The sequence below is a fragment of the Dromaius novaehollandiae genome, chromosome 1 (genome assembly GCF_036370855.1).
Source record: "Dromaius novaehollandiae isolate bDroNov1 chromosome 1, bDroNov1.hap1, whole genome shotgun sequence".
Taxonomy (NCBI): domain Eukaryota; kingdom Metazoa; phylum Chordata; class Aves; order Casuariiformes; family Dromaiidae; genus Dromaius; species Dromaius novaehollandiae.
The window spans coordinates 89,569,574-89,584,039 of NC_088098.1; the positions used below are offsets into that span (position 1 = coordinate 89,569,574).

Genomic DNA, 14,466 nt, shown 5'->3' on the forward strand with positions numbered 1-14,466 from the left:
AAAGAACATAAATTCAGAACTATGCAAGCACACTGACTATTTCTCTTCAAAACAATGGAAGCTCAATAATATAGGTAGGTGCAAACTAGGAGCCTCTGCCTTTGTTTTATATGTCAGGCTATTTATATCTCAAAATTAGTCTTTTAGATTCTGTACATAAATATCAAATTCAGTTATTTCTCCTTGGTTTATGTTGCATCCAAGGAAAATATGAATTTTAATATAGCAAGACAGATTTATTTCTTTGTTACTATGCCATTGTACACCATCAAAATTTATTTCTGTGTTCAAATGAGAAAACCAGCACAGTTCCTATACTGAATATAGCATACAGTGTACTATCGTATGTAATCTTCTAATTTATAAGCCATGTCCCTTTCATGTGAAAGCAGTTTGGTCTTGATGAGCAAAATAGGAAAGAATTGTTCAGATTTATATTTTAGAAAGCAATTTAGTATCTGTACTGCATAATGAAATAGCTCTGTAGGAGACACAACTTTCGTGACTCTTATCATGTTTCTTAATGCATGACTATTTACTGAGCTAACAGCAGATAAAAAAAAAAAACTGATGTGGATGATTCATTCAACTTGGAGTTAGGGAAGTTTCCAAAATATGCTGGAACTATTCATATATTTCAGTAGAAAGTCCTTAGAGATGGGGGCTTTGTTCAAGGGCATAGGCTGACTGTTCAACCTCAGCAACAGATACATCCTCATCCAGCTGCTTCCTTTCTTCAAAATTCAGTTTGTGTGAAGGAGTTTCAGCGTGATATCTAATTACCTCCAGGGGGGATCCTAGGAAGTGGTGAGGAACATAACAGAGTAAAAAGAATCAAATTCTATAGAAACATCAACAACATTTGTGAGTCCCTTTCCCTGGACATTGCACAGAATGGATGTAATTCATCTAAGTCCCTACTTACTATGACAGATTTTAAGAGCAATTCTGCTGTCTCTCTCTTAGTATGCTTGTTTGTCTCAGCTTACCTTCATGGGCACAAAATAAAAAAAAATCAATAGGATCAGGCCACCTAATTCCCTTTAGTTGTTTTGACAATGCCTTTCCAAATAAGCAAAGCCAGTTCCTGTGCAGAGAATAAATCAGACCTCATCCTAGAAGCTGCCAGGATTCCCTTCAAGAATGGAAGCTGGTGAAAAGTTCATGAGTGTTAAAACATTGAAGGGAGGAAGGATTTTAGTGATCAGCTACACCCTTTTCTATATTTTGAAACAGTTCTGTTCTTCCAATTAGATACAATTATTTTTCAAAGCTATACAACTAGCAGCAATGCAACTCTTCAAACCTTAGTTAAAAAAAAAAAAAGACTCCACAAAGACTAGTATAATTCTGAGATTATGACAGCAACATTTTTGCTGAGAAGCTGAGGAGAATGAACAAGATCAAAACCACCCAGTTCTACGAGAAAACTATGTGTGTATTTCAAAAGGAAATTCTTGCATACTGTTATGGTATAAATTGAATGATACAAATCTTTTCAGCAGAAAGGTTAAGTAGTGTTTAAGAAAAGGTTCCTCACTGCATCATCTGAAAGAGAATGAAGAGTGTAAGAAAAGTGATAAGAAAAAAGCAATACTAGTTCGATACAGTATGCTCTCCAAGGGTGACTGTGAGGATGCTCATGTTATCACCCTTTGCCAAAATGACTACAGTGATTTAGCCCTTTCAGACCTGAGTCTCCTGATCCTCCTTTCCATTACAGATGTCTTGTGGTTGCCCCAGAGAACAGACAGAGGTGCCTTATAAAGACCTGGCTTTTTCCAGTTCTGTTTGGTTTGAGAGCTAGAACAACATTTTAACTTTCTCCCTTGCTGGCTTCCTGCTTGTGTCATGTGGCCACTCAGGCTCTTCTGATACCAGAAGTGTTGGTTGATATTGAGCACCAGTCAATACCAGAGACATTAAGAGTGGTACTGAAGAAGCAGTGCACAGACCGCTTTGTGCTGTTAAAGCAATAGTGCACCAGCTTCTACCTCCAGTCTGTTCCAAAGAAGGCAGGGGCTAGTTGCTTAGGGAGAAAGCAGTGCACAGAAAGCCCCTCTCTCTTTTCTATCCTTTCAGACAGCTGCATTTGCCACCTCCTCCTATCCCTTTCCAGGGATGCCATCGCCATTGATACGATGTGGTCCCATGTAACAGCCATCCCACTCTACCTGAGCAACAGTCTTTTCTCCTGTTTGTCGCTAGTGAACTAAGTAGCCAGAGCTAAGTTTGAACCAATTCTGGTCATTAATTCAAATGTGTAAGGCTTATGCAACCCATTGCAAGTAATCAAACTAGATTGCCCCATAGTATCATGCATTACTCCATTTTATGATGATTTAACTCCACTGATTTAATCAAGCATCTAGTAATAAATTGTGCCTAAGATCTACTAATATATATAAAAACACCCATGTACGGAAGGAACAGAAGTTTTTATAAACTCATCTGAATTGGGACTGATTATGGAGAAGGAAACTCTTCTGCTCAGATTAGGAGTTCATGACATAAAACTTTCTATTGCTTTCCATGTGCTGATCCTACTGTGCAGGTCCTGGTTGTTGCCTCTATTTATGCTCATTGACTTACCTGTAGGATTTAAAAAAGCTTTAGCTATCCCCCCTATCAAGCACTAGCACTAGTCAGTGCAATGTGCCCCCCAGATCATGCAGCCCAGCACTATCTGTGCAGCTCCACATCCCCCTGGTTAAATGAGTGCTGTGTCCTACTGCCAAGTGAGGTTGTGTCACAGTACAATATTGAGGTGGGAAGCTGAAACAGTCTATTTCCACGCAACAGGTACCTCTTCAAAAAAGAAATGCAACCATGTTGGAGGGAAGGCCAGTGTGTCACACAAAATGCCAGGCAGATGATAAGATTAAGAGGAACTGAGGAATTATAAAATTAGTTACTGTGAGCTAGACAGAGCTACTGATGTGCCTTGTGAGAGATGCAGTGTGCGACATGACAGCAGCAAGCCTGCTAGAGAGCCTCAAATGTAATCTGATTTTTTTGTTTTTACAAAGACTATTACACAGACATAAGGCATATGAGATATATACATGTGCTAATTTTAGTTTACAGATATTAAGGTGTATGTTTTACAGACTGCATTGTCAAACACTGCAGTCATACAACTGTTTCACACTACTCGGCGATCTTTGCAAAAAGCAAAAGGAACCAACAATAAACCAGTGAAAAGCTGACTCTGTTAAAACAAAATATACTGAAAGTCAGTAAGAATGGAGAAATGTGTTTTTGCAGTTGCTGCCTAGACAGTTGTATTGCAGTGGACATTACAAAAACGAAAAAAGACAAGAAAGACTCCTCTTTTTCAGTTCTAACAAAGTGATAAAGTCACACAGAAAAACTAGCTGAAAACCACTTCTAACTAAAGATGTGAGAGAGGACGAGAACAAAAGAATTTAAATATGATTAATCGGAAGAAGTATGATAATATCACCCTAATTTGGAAGTAATAAATAAAAGAGCAAGTAGAAGGAGCAGAGAGCACTGTTTTAATATGAAGCAGAAAGATCTACAAAAATGAGTAAGTCCCAGAGAATCTCTTCAGCAGATGTTGAGGATTACTGTCTATGCTGTTAAAGGGAGGAAAAGTCCATCTCTTTGCACTAGGGGATTTTTGTGTGTTATCAATAAGTTAGATTTTGGCTGATAATTATGGGTGTGACTAACACCCTTTTTCTTCACAGCGAAAAAGATACACCCTTAAACCAAGAAAAATGAGATCTTGTAAAATTGTACAAATAGCCTGCAGAACAGTCTCAGGTTTGCATAGAAAACAACAAAACTTGGTGTAAAAATAGCATAATTATTCATTAATAAGAATACAGACTGACATCTTAAATTGTTAACAAAGTCTTCTTAATTGAAAATCCCTTGCAAAGTCATGATCACAATTTTCTCTTGGTACAGTTCTGCCAGCCAGGCAGAGGAGAAGGTGCAGCCCCCTAGCAGAGGTTAGTACAGATGTTCTGCCAGCAAATGTGCATTATTGCCATCATGCTTTCTTCAGTTTGAAGAGGAAGGATGACTTACCCTATTGGCATATTGCTAGTACATTTAGGTCCACACTAAGAGTATAAGATACTGTCATTATAATATACTTCCTGAATAATATAATAGTGTTCCCATAATGGGAAAGAATTCCTGTCATGCACCTAATCCTAGACATCACCATTTTCCTGAAAGCAAGGTGAACAGATTTATTTTTCAGAGAAATAACAGAAAAATTTTCAATTACATCACAGTATTTTAACTGTACTAGCAGCAAAGCATGTGTGTTGTCACTGACAGAGCCCCTCAAAAACTATTTTTACAAGTGATTATGAACAATGAAACTACACTACAAAATAAACAATATCTAAATGAGGAACACAAAGAATATATTACTGTACATCATAACATCACTTCTGTGTTATCTCAATAAGCAGTCCCTGTCATTTCAAAATTAAAAATAAATTAAGAACAAGTGATAACATTTTGTACTACTTCAGATTAATTCTATTCCTTGGATTCCTCTGCTCTAGTGTTTGAATCTGTAGTGATTGTATAACATCACACTACTGGACCCATTTTCTCAAAAAGTGCTGGTCATGTTGATTTTAAACATTTTGACTTTTCATCCATATCTGAGAAGATAATTTTTTCCCCTGAAAATCTTTGCTTTTAACTAGAGGTTAAGAATAGCTGAAATAATTGAGCTAGCAACAGTGCTCTCATTTGTAATACCTCTTTAGTGCTAGCTTCCAGATACAGTTATTGAAACAAATAGCTACTGAAACAAGAACACCAGAAGAGTGCAATTTTGTATATCCACAGGGGAACACATTGCAGATCTTTTTGGATCTGTTGGCATATTTTTACCTTGAAATCTGAAATGCCTACAGGGTTACTTAATCTTCAGAATTTTTTGTTGACCTATACCTTAACTTGCCATCTCAGCCTAAGTTATATACAATTTCTACATCATTATCTCTTGAGACAACTGAAGCTGGTAGCATTTTATTTTGCAACATGACCAATAAGTGATACATTTGTTATTCATAATTATTTTGGGTGCAAAAATTTGATCTTTGTCCAAAGTGTTCTTGCTGGTGTGCCAGTAAAATTTACAGGAGGAACAGCTGTTCCATAGATGTTAACATACAAATAAGTTGCTTGCAAATATTCAATGGAAAAAGGCACAGATGTGGTCAAACAAGGCATTCCAAATATAACTAAGCTTCCACATAATTTTTCTGCAGCAACCAAACAATTCTAAAAGAATCCAAGTTTTAGTCAAATCTTCTAATATCTATTAAAATACTTCTTTTTCTAATAAAATTCTTTTTATTCTAATAAAATTATTCTGTGCAGAGACCACAGATATAACAATACTATATATATGTTTGTATGTCTTGGGAAAAAAAAGACTTACCTTTGACAGCCCTCAGTGAGGAGCTCTTTATTAAGTAAAAACTGAGAACTTAGGAAAAGTGAATATCTATGATATTGTGATCCTACCAAATGAGTATCAGTTTATTATTGTCAGCTCTTAAATGTATGATGATCTTTACTGCTTGCTTTGCTGTTCAATTAACAAAGAAATTATCCTACTTTTCCTTCATGATTAAATTTACCTGTATCAGTTATAAATATTTTGACTAAAATATCATTTTAATAATTTTAAGTATGAGTTCAAACAGCACTCATATATTTCTTTAATTTTTCATGTCCATGTGCATTTCCTTCAAATCACCTACTCAGTGGTTAAATTTCCCACATGTATCAGCACACACTCTTGCTTCACACATGCACACATGCTGGCTCTCTCTTTTTTATTAATTTGGAAGTTTTAGAACTCAGAGCACAGCCCCTTTCTGCATTTTAAAAATAATATAGAGCATACCTATTACGCTATAACAGTCTACAGAGCTAAGCCGCTGATAACTCCCATTGCTTTGTTTTCTCATTGTTATTCGCACTGGCAGGGTGGTAATATTTCAATTAATATAGCCTCTTTTTCAAATGTTGGACAGTTAACATTCTCTTACTTAATTTAGGAGGAAACTGATGCCGTCATACAGCTGACATTTAGCAGATGAGAAAGACAATTTTATGTAGTAGGGTCCTAGGTACCAGACTCTCAAAATCCAAAACTGAAAATGTGAAATGGTAGAGAAAGCAAACGTCTAAAACCTTTTTTCTAAAAATAAAAACCATTTGTCCAGTTCATAGTGTTTTTAATCCCACTAGTGATCAATAGTGATCAAACTTGCAGCAAGGAAGACCAACCGCATCCTGGGCTGAATTAACAAGAGCATAGCCAGCGGGTCAAGGTAAGAATGCTTTTCCTCTGTTTGGCATTTGTGAGACTGCATCTGAAACAGTGCCCAGTTTTGGGATCCCTCTTACAAGAAAGATATTGACATACAGGAGTGAGTTCAGCAGAGGTCCTCCAAGACGGCAAGCCACACATGATATACAAGGACAGGCTGAGACAACTGGGTTTTTTTCAGCCTTAAGAAGAGAAGGCTCAAGGGAGACCTTAGTGCTGTCTGTGACTACCTGATCATAGGATACAAAGAAGACGGAGCCAGACTCTTCTCAGGAATGCACAATGGTAGGACTAGAGACAAAGGACACAGTTGGAACATGGGAGATTCTGACTAGATACTAGGAAAAACTTGTTAACAATGTGGGTGGTCAAATACAGGTCAAATACAGGTTGCCCAGGGATGTCATGGAATCGCTGTACTTGGAGGTGTTCAAGACTTGAATAGCCACAGCCCTAAGCAATCTGATCTAACTAGACATGCTTTGAACAGGGCGATGGGCTAGATGACCTCCAGAGGTCCCTTCCAACCTTAGTTATTTTATGATTCCAAACATAATCAGACTTCAGATGATTCCTCAGTTAAACTGGTATTTTCAGACTGAAAAGTGAACAGAAATTACCCTTCTGGAAAAAGCAGCATGCTGGACTGTCTATAATCATCTTTGCATAATTAAAAATGTATTAATTTTCAATGTATATTGTCAAATAATTAAAGAAAAATATTTTTGCAGCTGGATGCCTGGATTACCTTTTCTAAAAATGTCAGGCCAAGGAGGAAGGCAAGCCATATAATCTCAAATTTTCAGGGATGCTCTTTAGCACTGAAAACAAACTAACTGATTCAGGGCCAGAATAACTAGTCGAGAACTCTCCACTTAAAATCAACCAGTTTGTCTAAAGTGGCAAAAAGCAAAAAGAGACTAATGGATTCAAAATTTTGCCAGTTGAATACACAGCATTTGCTCTGAGGTAACTCCTCAAGCAGAATGAGTAGTAGTGACTAGGAAGCAATGTCTATTATGAATCTAATAATGTCTGCTATTACAAATGTTAAACTATGTTGAAAGGGTAAAGCAAGAATTGTGTTACTGTACTGCTCACCCCTAAAATAAAGATAAGAGGTACTTTCCGAAATCTGGGTCCTGTTTCATAGGCTCAAGAGCATCAAGAAAGCATCCCTTGGATGCTTCAACAGGGGGGTTGGACCAGATGATCTCCAGAGGTCCCTTCCGACCTCAACCATTCTGTGATTCTGTGATCAAGAAAGTGACACTTTCCCTTCAATGAACTACAAAGGCATCAAATATGGGATGTTTTCATATTGCAGTTAGAATACTACATGCATGAATCTTTGGAGGAGAAGAAAAAGATTCCACAAACCTTGTATATGCATAACATGGAATACAGAGTCATAACCAAGCCTCCTTTGATTGTCTCTTACAATTGCATTTTACGAAGTCAACTTTCGCAATTAAAATGTGGGGGGGGCTTTGCATCAGAGGACATTTCTCAAATCCTTGAAAAATCTGAGCTTCACTTTCAGTTATCCGGTACTTTGTGTAGTTTTCCACTACTGTATAAAATGGGAGACATTATCTCTGATCCGGCTTAAGAATTCATTCACTGCCTAAAAATGCCTGTAGAAAGCATAGGAAATTACATTAATCTTTTGAAGAACATAACTTGGCAAGAGGAAACAAAAGAATGGCTGTCTCTCTTTGCATTTTCTTTCATTCTTTGCTAACAAAGTCTAGATGACAGCATAAATTCATACAATGAAGCCATCTGTTTATGGGAATTAAATCAAAATTATCAGTTACCCAGTACCCCAGTATTAGCAGTTACCCAGCAGTTAGCACTACATCAAAATAAAAAGACACTGAAATCCGCTTCATTATCAGTCATACGAGGGGCAAAATGGAGTCCCAGAGTACCTTCAAGTCATGAAAATCCTATACAAGGTATAACCAGCTGCCTTCAGGCATGGGATCACATGTTATTCCCTTAAACATCAGCAAACTACTCCTCAAGCAGTTGTCAGTACTGGTAGCACGTCCCCCTGAAATAGATTTAACTTTTACCTCGACTCTACTATTTTAATTCAAAGCAAAGTGAAAGCAAGGACATTACATGATCCAGATCCTAAGAAGGGAGCAGAGCTGTAAGCTGCCAGACGGTAATGCATTTTCCAATTTGCCGCAGTCAGTGCTGAGAGAAGGTGATGTACCAGTACTCTTTGAAAACCTGTGACCCAAAGCCAACAGGATGGATGCACCACTTCTTATCATGTGAAAGTGGTGCCCTGCCAAAGACCTGAACACCTTTAACACAAGCAGGGGCCAGAAAGTATTATTATCCACTGGATATCAGGAGTATTGATAGAATCTTAGGTAACAACCAAGTGGCAGATAAATAATCTGTAAGAGCTCTACCAGGGCAGCCAGGACATTTTGGAGTAAAAGTAGATGACATGCAGACATTATTTACCACCTTGTCCAGGAACTCTTATCTAAATTTAGCCTCACTTCGGGGGAGAGAAGGGAGAAGGCTTTTTTCCAGCTAGTTGTAAAATAAGCCATGTACAATTCAGCACAGTTTAAATGGGTAGAATAATTAAAAGGAATCTTCCACCCCTTTACGACAGCCATGAAACAGAATTAAAACAATTTTTTTGCTTTATTTGTTATTTTTTAAGCCCTCTTCTGCAGTTGATTAGCCATGAACAACTGCCAGCTAATACACTGAATGGCCATTTCCACATGCGTTATCCCTAGCAGTCTATCAGGTTCACTGGTGTTGATAACATACAAGGACAGAGTATCCAAAAACTGTGACAGTGACAGCAAACATAATGCTTAAGTGACAATTTGATATTATCCCTCAGTCTGTAAGAAATTTTTGAAATTAACTGAGCTCCACCAGTTTCTGCAGGCCAGTGAAACAGACCTTCACTTATTTTCAGTTTATGCTGAACTTGTTCTATTATTCAAAAATAATGAATACAGGCAAGTAGAGGAATGGTAGAAACATGACTGTTTTCAAATCATTAATCTGCAAACTTGCAATTGTGATACTGCATGTTTATTCTCCTCCTGGCTGCCTAGCTCCAAAGAAAGGAGCTTCAAGAACCTCCCTACATATCATACATTTAAAATGGATCATTATGGCTTCTATACTCTTAAGCTGAATTTGTTTAACCTTGTACATCTTTCCTTTTGTACATATTTGTCCTGCATCCCAGTCCTAATTTCTTTTTTTCTTTTTCTTTTTACATAAAACTGCCTCCAATTTGTCAATATATTTTAGGTAATGTTTATGATATCATCCAGCACCCCCATCATGATTGCAATAGAGCTGTGGGTAAGGCTGTTTTTAATCTGATATGTGATTTGAAAGCTCTCTGTCTCAAGATGTTAAACAGAATCAAATCACAATTTTGATTCACATATTACATAGTAAAGCCTTCACTGCCTCTAGATACAATGGTTTGTTTTTTGCTTTGCTAAACACCTATCAGTAGTCTTTTAATCCAGAAATTAACCTTTTTTTCCCTCAAGATTCAGGACTTTCAGATGTGCTAACGAAATGTAAATGTATTTCATGTTGTGTGTTCCTCATTGTGATCTTTTTTAATAACAGTAAACAAAAAGAAGTCTGATCTGTATAACATGATTTAGCCTAAGATACTACTCTCTGACTATTTCAATACTCTATGTATTCACTTTCCTTCTTAGTTGCTGCTCATTCAATTAGTGATAAAAATTATTTTTACAGGTCTACAACCGCCTATATCACTCCTTTTACCTTTTTGGAATATCAGTACTCTTATTTTCCAATCCAAAATTTTCTGGTGTATTCCTACATTCAATTTCTCAAATATCATTGTTAATGATGGAGTAAATTATTTCAGCTAATTCAGTTTGTACACTGAAATTTGCATTAAATGGATTGAATTTCTCAATTGTTTTGCAATGTTTCTATACGGTCTATATCAGGAATTATTAGCAGTTTTCTAAGTTGCACAATCATTTATAATCATTTATAATGTGGAAAGCATATTTATTCCCCTAATGTTTGCCTTGGGTATCAGTGCTATGTTGGTTTGTACAGACATATGATTCCTAGTGACAGAAATTAAGTTCAGATGCATTATGCAAGAATATGAATCAACTTTATTTTCCACCTCTGAAAAGACACTCAGAGTAATGAGACAGGGCTACATGGGTTTTTCAGTCATCTTATATGAGGAACTTCCCATGAGAGCAAAACTAGAAAGGACTCGTTGGGACTGAGGATATTTAAAGATAATTATAAAAATCTTTGTGTGAACCATACACTCCAGTCCGAATGCCAGGATGGATGCCTTTAACATGGATATTTAAGAGGGCATGATTTGCCCCAAACATTTTTAGCTTATACAGCATCTTAAGTTTTCACTTTAGGTTTTCTGCAGTGAATTTCTGCTCTCACTATGTATTTCCACTGAAATATTAAAGAACTGAAGAAAAAGTTACAAGAACCTGTGTACTTAACAGTAGGCTGAGGTAAGCCTCAAAGAGGCTTCTGAGGTACAAATGACTGATTTCTGATCTGATTTCTCAGAAGTTCAAAGACACCATATAATATACATGTTTAAGTGTCTTATCAGTTTTGTGGCATGGAATTTGTACATCAAATAAAGAAAACAGACTAGTGCATGCATTGAGTGTTATAGACAGAAATAAACATCATTGACAACCAGCTATAATGGTTCAAGCGTGTCCAAAGTTCTGGAGCCATTTCATAGTAAAATACTACACATTCAGTGTGTGTGATGGTTGGCAAAATGTGTCTATGTGACATAAATGAGCATTAAACAAGCAAAATTCTGAGAGCTGCCAACAGAACTGTATGGGTTAATAGGTGGTTTTTAGAAAGCCTTTTCAGACAAAGCCTCCACAGTTATTGTGTTATCTCACGAATCAGTTGGTAAAATACTTTGCCAATGGATGTAAGGAAGTTCAAAGCTGTTGGCTTTTGCCTACCGTACCAAGATCAGTCTTAAGATCTGTTGGCAGACTTAACTTTCTTGATCCTTTAACTGAAACAACAGAAAAAGGAGAAAGGCAGTTGTTAATAAATAAGAAAGAAAAAGTAGTGAGGGAAAACAACATGCCATCTTCTGATTAATAACATATTGAAAGTTTTAAGCACATTTTTTTAGCACCATATAAAGGCAGAATTATTGTTTAAATATTTTCATGTACCACTACTCAGCAAAATAAATGTAACTGAGAAAAGAGGCACTGGAAAAAACATTACTCCAGCTCTCAAGAAATGAATGGTGCTTTACATAGCTTTGGCTACGTGTGGCAATATCTTACCTTGTGATGACAGGAATGAAGAAAAAGCAAATGAGATTAAAGTAAATATTGCAAATGCTGATTATGCAGCAAATCACAAATATTTAAACACCGAGAAATCAAGTTAATAATAGGGTGCAATGAAATTATGAGTTCTGATGACATTATATCTCAAGACACTATTTGAAAAAGAGAGGGCATATTGTACAGGTAATGGACTCGGAACGTATTACTGTACATATTGCGGAAAAGACAACAGATCGCACAGAAATGAAATACAGCAGCTGCAGAATAAAATGTGGTGTTATCTACACATTAAAATATTACACTCTGTTTTGTGAAGATTTAATTATGTCTTGCATACTAATTAAAAACAAAACTATGATTTTGCTTTTTTTTGAAAGTGTTTTCACTGTTTTACAGATGAGCACATTTTTAAACAATGAGCACCAGAGAACTGAAATGAAGCATGTCTTGCAGCAATCAAAAGGGCCTTGAATTTGTAAAAGTAAAAAAAAGTCTCAAGAAAACATGTGTTAATTATTCAGAAGACTTCATTTCCAATATGGTTCTTTCATGTCACCATCATTCATCATTTTTTCACATTGTTTTCTGGCTTTTAGGGCTTACCCATACTGTCCATTAATAAAAGTGAGCAATGAAATATTAGCTAATTATTTTATTACTTCTGAAGAAAGTCCCACATGATAAATATCACAGTGGCAGGAACACTGGAACATACAAAATAAGGAACAAGTCATTTGCAAATGCTATTTAATTAGCATTTAGGTCAGAAGGATGCCCAGAACAGCCACTTAAAGGTTCAAGTCACAGACCCCTAAAAGAAACTTAAGAACTGTGTTGCAAAGTGTCAAAAGCTGCAAAACCTGTAATGTGGCAGAGGAAAATATCAAATCATATCTACACTAGGAAGTATTGGGGTGGGGGGAGATGAGTAGGGGAGCCCTTCACACTCTTGAGCAAGGTTTTAGTATCAGAAGAACCAGCACAGCCCTTTCAATAACCCTTTTATAGCTGCCACTATAACTGAGTTTTAGGATAGGGTGTTTTAGGATAAGGTGAGCAGATCTCCTCAGAGCAACCCAAAGTCAAAATATGCATCACTAACACTAATAAATGAAAATAATTTAAGTAGGATAACAAATGTTAGGCTCCTACATCCATTTTAGGCACTCACACAAAGGGTAACTTGATTTTCAGAAGGGTCTTTTAAAAACACTCCATTTATCTGTGCAGATGTCATACACTTTCAGGCTAGGATTAGAACATTTCAGAACTGTAAAACCTAGCTACATTTGACACTAAGAAGCCTTATTAGTGCTTTCATCATAGAGGTTTCGAACTTTGTAAAGTGCTGGTTTAATATCTTCTAATTCTATGTTACAGGTATTTCTGTAGTACCAGGATTACATGTCTTAGGTTTTATGCCACAGCTGTTACCAAATTGTAGCATACATACCCTGGAGATAGGTCTGAACTGGAAGACTGCAGAAATAGATCCCAACTACTTGTGTGCAGGCTCTTAGTGGAGATGCAAAGTAAGCACTTTCTCATTCCTCTCAAAGACCCTAGATAGGCAATATCTGGGAGCTCCCATGGCTCCAGGCATACAATATTGAAGGCTGCAATCTCACTAACACTGTTTCAGGATGCTGAAGTGACTGAGGCTGGGAAAGAAAGGGTAAATAGTATAAAGCTCATGAGTTGGGCTATGGGTACAGGAACAGTATGGGCATCCCAACCTGGAAAAAAAAAAAAAAAGACAGAAACAGGGGCATAAGCTTGGGGTTCTTCTTCAGAGAGAGGTGTAGTAGGGCATATAGGGAGTAGGGGGATAAAGGACAGAGAAGCATGGCACTGAGAAATGAAGTACAGCTGAGGAAGTCAGGAGTTGCTGCAACCATCATCTCCAACACTAACTTTGGAAATTCTTGGTGTAGGACATGATTGTGCTAAGATCATATTAGCAGACCATGGGCCACTGTCAATAAACCAGAGCTCTGAGGGTAGAAACAAAAGATGAAGCTAATTGCTTTCATGTTTTAAGTGATTAAAACTGTGCATAATACTTTTATAAGTGTAACTAAGGTTTAATATTAAACTGATCAAGAAGTAGATATTGCTATATAACCTATTTTTAATATCTAAATCACACATATCTTACTAGCTCTACATTTATTATAAAGAAGGATCATGCTTAGTAAACCTATCTTGCTAAGAAAGAGCTTTTGAAAATCAATTTAATTTAATAATGAAGTAGAATATAAAGGCACAAGAGGACAGCAGAATCATTTATCATCATTACTTGTTTGTGTTCATACTTGAGGCAGCCAGCAGAAACTGTGATGCCACAGTGCAAGGCACTGTACAAACATATAGCAAGAAAGCCCCTACCCAGAAGAGCTTAATGTCTAAACAGTCAAGATATCCAAAGGCAGGACTCAGAAGAAAGAGACTCACAGAGAGTTAGTATGTATGGTCTGGCCGCTAAGATGAGAACCCAGATCTCCTGTCCAGTTAACATCCTATCTGGGAACCTAATGGTTCCTATTAGCCCTTCAATGAAAACACCAAGGCACAACCAACACACAAATGTGTGTTTGCAACTATGACATTTGGTGGTGTGCTCCTTCTAGCCGGTACAACAGGAGCATACTCAGAGAATTTAATATTATTCAAAGAAAGGTGACTTCATACGGCTGTTTTTCTATTAGACATCTTCTGGCTCTGTAACACTTTGGAATACCAGGCCCCATATTC

General features: G+C 36.9%; 1 protein-coding gene across 6 annotated transcripts in view; it reads right to left on the minus strand.

The window, feature by feature from the left end:
* STXBP5L (syntaxin binding protein 5L) overlaps positions 1-14,466 on the minus strand; it is a 207,800-nt gene that overhangs the window by 25,079 nt on the left and 168,255 nt on the right. The gene's annotated exons all lie outside the window — the stretch shown is intronic.